At 40.8% G+C, this 6,277-nt stretch overlaps 1 pseudogene; it reads right to left on the bottom strand.

Moving 5' to 3' along the window:
• Nucleotides 1-4,318: 4,318 nt before the first annotated feature.
• LOC101600378 lies at nucleotides 4,319-4,944 on the bottom strand (annotated as a pseudogene).
• Between the last annotated feature and the right edge of the window lie 1,333 nt (nucleotides 4,945-6,277).

Here is a 6,277-nt window from a genome sequence, read left to right as displayed (position 1 = left end):
AATCCAACAGGAGATTCTGGCTGCTTGGCTTAGTTTACAGGTGATGCTCTTGTGACTAAGTATTCAGTACCCCCCCTCACATCTTCACCTTACTATGTTTACTTTAGCATTTTTACTCTTAACAGCAAAAAACAGATTCCATTCCCTCTGTATATTTGTCTATTGGGTTGACCTTCAACATAACTAGAATCTTGTCACCTCTGCTCCCTGAATGGGGTTGCTCACCTCATTTTGCCTCCACATGCCAGTTGGTTGACAGTCCCCTTTTGTGGATACTTTCCTTATCTTCCCGGGGCTCCACATGCCCTGTCACTACTACCATCTCCATACCATGCCAAAGCACTTCTCATCCCTCCTGTGCTGACCACTGACCTTATTCTCCATCATGAATACTCATTTCTGCCCAGCTCCCTCCTACTTGTCATTAGGAACAAATTACTTAGGCAATGTTTCAGTTCATACTGTGTACTATCACAAAGTACCTAAGGCCAAATAGTTCATAGAGCTCACGGGCTTCCTGGAAGCCATAGCAGGATCATGTGTGAGACAAAGAGATCACATGGTGAAAGAGAAAGCAAAGTGCCAAGTGAGAAATTCAAATCACTTTACAACAACCTACTTTTCCTAGCCAGTCCAGTCTTCCACTTCCTGGAGATGGATTTTAATAGCTCCCATGGGTGGTTCCCTGAATGACATAATCTCTTCCCACCAGTTTCCACTAGGACTCAAACTTATCCACCCTTTTGACATGACACTTGAGAACCATTTAATGGAGTTTAAAAAGAAAGGACTCATGTTCTTTGAAGTACGATTACAATTTGTGTCTGGTCACATTCACAGGTTTCCTTAGCTACATGTGGGCCAGGAGGTCCACATGTGAATAAAGACTCTCTTCCTCTCTCAGAAGTGGATTTTGTCTGACTATTCTCATTGGCTCATTATTTCCTATAACATAGCTGGTGTTTATTGGCCAGGAAACTGAGTCAAGATAGTCTTGTGTGCAAACTCCTGGCCCTTTGAGCCACTGGTATGGGCAGCCAAGCTGCTGTGGGGGGTGGAGTCTCTGAGTGATTTGGAAAGCACGTTCCCTGATGATTTCTAGGGCCCAAACTCAGATCAGATTGATGTACTTCCCTTAACTCAGAAGGCCTTGAAGGAACAGAAACCGTCTGGGTATCCTCCCTAGACAATTTTGCTGGGAAAGCTTATTCTGAGCAAGCACACAAATAACTATGGCTCCTTATCTACTTCCCTTGAACCTACACCTGGTCCAGTCTGTTTTCTTTGGATCTTCTTTATAAGCTTGCACCCTATCCTAGATCAGTGCATCAGCCTTCATCCCACAGACTGGCCCTTCATGCCCGTCAGTGTACTTCAATAAACAATCTCTGTCTATGGAGATCAAGTCCAGTGTTTTCCTTTGCTTTTTTCTTTCACTTTCCTCACAATTTCTCATCTCAACATAATAGAATAAAATCAGAGCAACCTAAAGAATCAAATGATATGAAGGTGAGTCAATGAATATATGACCTTAACAGACAGTGGATCAAGCTGAATGAGGAAATGATTAAATACAGGCATGAATTCAAAGAAACAAAGTGAAACAAGGACCTGAAAATGGAACTCAGTAAGGAGATGGAAATAATGCATAAAAATAAAAATGATGCAGCACAAATAGCCCTCTTAAAAGCGTCCCTCTTAAACCTGACAAAATAGATAATATTGAGGAGAGAATTTTACAGCTTTAAGGCAAGCCAGAGGAAATGAATCAGGAGTCCAAAAACTATAAGTTCAAAAAGTTGTGCAAGCAGAATAAGAGAATTGTGGATAAACTAAAGAGACCAACATTCTGGATCGTGGGTATAAAAGAATGGGAAGAAATACAGGTCAAAAGCATAGAGAACATATTTAACCTATTTTGTTTGTTTTTCAAGGTAGGGTCTCACTCTAGCCCAGGCTTACTTGGAATTCACTTATGTAGTCTCAGAGTGGCTCCTAACTTACAGCAATCCACATATCTCTGCCTCCCAAGTTCTGGGATTAAAGGTGTGCACTACCATGCCCAGGTTCAACAAAAAATTTTCCCACCTTCACAAAACAGAGACCCATCCAAATACAAGAAACTTGCAGAACACCAAATAAACAGGACTAAATAAGAAACTCTCGGGCTGGAGAGATGGATTAGCAGTTAAGCGCTTGCCTGGGAAGCTTAAGGACCCCAGTTCGAGGCTTGGTTCCCCAGGACCCACATTAGCCAGATGCACAAGGGGGCACACGCATCTGGAATTTGTTTGCAGTAGCTGGAGGCCCTGGCACGCCCATTCTCTCTCTATATATATCTGCTTCTTTCTCTCTCTGTCTGTCACTCTCAAATAAATAACTAAAAATAAACAAAAAAAATTAAAAAAAGAAACTCTCTAGGTCACATTACAGTTACAACCTTAAGCAATGAAAACAAAGAGTGTTAATAGCAGCAAGAGAAAAACAGATCATTACATACAAAGGTAATCCTATCAGAGTTACATCTGATTTTTCAATGAGAACTCTAAAAGCCAAAAGGGCTTGGAATGTAATACTTCAGACCTTGGCAATATGGCTGCCAATCCAAACTACTATAAGCAGAAAAAGTGTTACTCATAATAGAAGGTGAAAGGAAAATTTTCCATGATAAAAGTCAGCTCTATGAATGTATGAACACAAAGCCAACCCTACAGAAAATTCTTCAGGGAATACTCCACACAGAAGATTCCAACAACAGTCTTGAGATCCTATGAGAGGGCAAAACAATAACCCAAAGTGGAAGGGTGCAAAAAGGTATAAAACTCAAAAAGGCACCAAACCCCACAAAGGCTTCAGCATGTCAGGGATGTCAAAGGGTGTAGGAGACAGACATTAAGAATACTCAACACCTACCAAAGAAGAGCTCCAAAAGCTCCTAAGAGCTCATCACTGAAGTAGACTTACAACTCACCCACCAGTCAGGGAATTTTGTGGAAAACAGGGCAGAAAGATTGTAAGAGCTACAGGTTAAGACATCATGCCCAGAGGCATTCCCTCCCTCCCCAAATAACTGACTACTGCTCCCACAACACACAAACCACAACCCCATGGAGAATACCTGTAATCCCACCGAGGAGCTTCCCTAATGGAATGGGAGCAGGGATGAGGGAAAAGAGGGTACCAACACATGATGTATCTGTATAAAACATGTTGTCAATAATAATAATAAACATTTTTAAAAAGCACAAGTTAACTTTCTGGGTCAGAAAAAAATGAATGCATCTATCTTCTATCTACAAGAAATCCACCTCACCGTCAAAGACAGACACCTCTTCAGGGTGAAAGGATGTAAAACAATCTTCCAAGCAAATGTAAATAAGAATCAAGCTGGTGTGGTATCATGGGAAACTTTACCCTGGAGAGATACGGACTCATGTCTTCACCCCAAATTGGGCTCAGAAGGCAGATCAAAATACAATTATACCAACACTAGCTCAGTGAACCAATGAATTTACTGGGGGCTGCTTACAGAGCATATAGGAACATGGGACTCCCAAACCAGCCACTTTGATGGATATTCCTTGGATGCTCTTCCCTTTGCCTCAGGATGAGGGCTTACTTACAGAGCATCAGGACCCCAGAGCAGCCACACCATGAAGACAACTTCCCTGTGGCCACTTTGAGAACCTCCTTGTCTTTGTCCAGGAGTATGAGACCACAGAGCAGCCCTTAAATAGGTTTCCCTGTGGATGCTCCTCTCTCAGTCTCAGGGTAAGGGATTACTTACAGAGAATGAGACCCCAAAGTAGCACTTCAGTGGGGCTCACTGTACCAGAATTACCGCTGTGGATGATCCTCCCACAATGAACACCAATAACCCTACTGAAGGGGGCCTTCAGGGAAATGGGGATGGGAAAGGGACATAATATAACATGTTTAAAAATTAATTAATAATAAAAGTTAATACATTTTTTTTGAGTTACAGACCTGACTCTGATCCTCTTCCTGTTTTTTCCTATGCTGTGAACTAAGGGCAGTGCAAAAGTTGTTGCTGCTGCAGCTGCTCCTTCTGCCACCTGTAATGAGAGGAAACTAAAGGAGACACTTCCTAACTTGTATCAGTCTGCAATTATGCCAGTCCACACTAAAGATAAGACTATGGGGCTTCCTCCACATACTACTTACAATAAGTTATCTAAAATCAAACAGCTCCTCCCCTACTTTTTTTCTGAGAAGTAAATTATTCTTCATCAAATAAGCTGTACTTGTATTCAAAATAACATGGCTTTTAACAAATGACATTTATTTCTTAACTAGTTCAGTGATCATTTGCTGACTGTCCTTTCACTTCCATGGAATGATTTGCCTTATCAATCCAGTGGATCTTACTGGGAGCTTGGATTTTCTGGTCCACTTTCTTCCATAAGTTCTTTTCACCCATTTCATCCACTGAGCCTAACACAGTACAGGGTCTTCATCTCTGAATTTGTGATGCTGCTTTGGATAGTACTGTGGGTAAGAAATACAAATGAGAACTTGAACAAAATCATCAGCATCATCTGACTCAACATGACACATCACAGAAGCAGCTTCTCTTGAGCCCATTGAATGACTTCCAAGGAAAACACCTGCAATCTTGTATTCTCTTGAGGTTCTTAGGTAATTCAAAACTGCTTTATATGCTTTAATTCTGTGTATAATATTAAGGCCTTTGCAAGTAAATCTTAGTCAAAAGACCCAAAACAAATACAAACCAACCAACCAACAAACAAACAAAATGTGATATCAAATGAGGAAGATTCATGTCTCCTAACTCTCCACGTGTAAGAATTATCCCATATGCTATGTTCTTGTTAGGTACCAAACAAACAATATCCAATAATTTATTTCCAAAAGGTATTTTTAATTTAACCTCTGTATGATGCATTTTCACTGCTGAATAATAAAGTGCATTACATCTGAGAAGCAAAGGGCATCACCCTTATTTTTTTTGTTAGCTTTCACTCTTTTCCAGAAGAGACAACTCTTAACTTTTCAATCTTTGGACCTTAGTGCAATATCTGCACATACATGATATGTTCAATAAATATCTTCTCTTTGCTGGGACAAAACACTCCACCAAAGCAGCTTAGGGAAGGAATGGGTTTATTTTGGCTTACAATTTAAGAGAGTTTCATCACGGCAGGGAAAACATGGCACCAGCTGGAAGCTGGCTCACATCTTGTCACTTATCAGCCAGGAGGTAGTGCAGTGAGCTGAGCTAACACTCTCCCTTCCTACTTTTGCAAGCTTGCTTGTTCCAAACATGTTCTTAGTCATGTTCTACTGTAAGACTATCTATACCGCATAGGTAGCACAGACTCAGACTGCTGGAGGTACTTTTAGAGCCCAAGCTTCCCTTCAGCCTGCAGACAGTTCTCCACTCCTCTTTGAGTAGTGCTTGGCTTTCTTGCTGACTTGAAACCAAATTTCTACATGTGCTCAACTCCCTATCACATCATGTCCACATACCCCATGCAAAGCCTTCCCTCAATGTGCAAAATCCTCCACCCCCTATCCTTTCCAGTCTCTAGCCTGGTGTTAAATAAAGTCTTGGGCCCAAGAAAAAGCTCATCTGTTGGTCTTCTATTCTTGAACCCAAGCTGTTATAGGAAATTGTGTCAGTGAGAGTAATCCAGCAAATCCAGTTAAGAGAGAAGGAGAATGTATTGAAGCCTTTTACTCATGAATTTTAGTTAGTTAGTGCCAGAACAGACAGGTCCTAATACTGATTGTATTAGGTTTTATACCTTTACAATACTTTGTTTTAAATTTCCCCCACTGCAAAGGGGAGAGTTTTACAATCTCCAAGTATAGAGTTAAGACCTTCCTTGATGTCAAATAAGATCAACTGCAAATTGATGTTTTCCAAAGATAAGGTAGTTATATATTGCAGTTTGGTCTATAGGAATCAGGCCAATGAGTCAGGTCCTATATGCTTAACTTCAGCTGTGTTGTCACAGAATTCCTGTCATATGTTACATATTGACTCTACAATAAATTGTTTAAAGGAACCCTTCTGGTTACAATTGCAGAAGAGGGAAGGACAAGATTCAGTCTGCTTTACTGAAAGTCTTAGGCAGATACATATATTTCTTAGAGATACATTGTTTATACTCCTCACCCAAATGAGGAGGACAAAAGCAACTGGAGAGTGTGCTAAACACTGGCAAGGGGAAATTTGGGTTATAATATCCATAGGCCTGCCCCCAACAATACACTCCCTCCAGGAGGCATT

This window comes from Jaculus jaculus, chromosome 12, assembly GCF_020740685.1.
Source record: "Jaculus jaculus isolate mJacJac1 chromosome 12, mJacJac1.mat.Y.cur, whole genome shotgun sequence".
NCBI lineage: Eukaryota > Metazoa > Chordata > Mammalia > Rodentia > Dipodidae > Jaculus > Jaculus jaculus.
The sequence above is the reverse complement of the archived record's forward strand: the minus strand, read 5'-3'. Positions and strand labels throughout refer to the sequence as shown.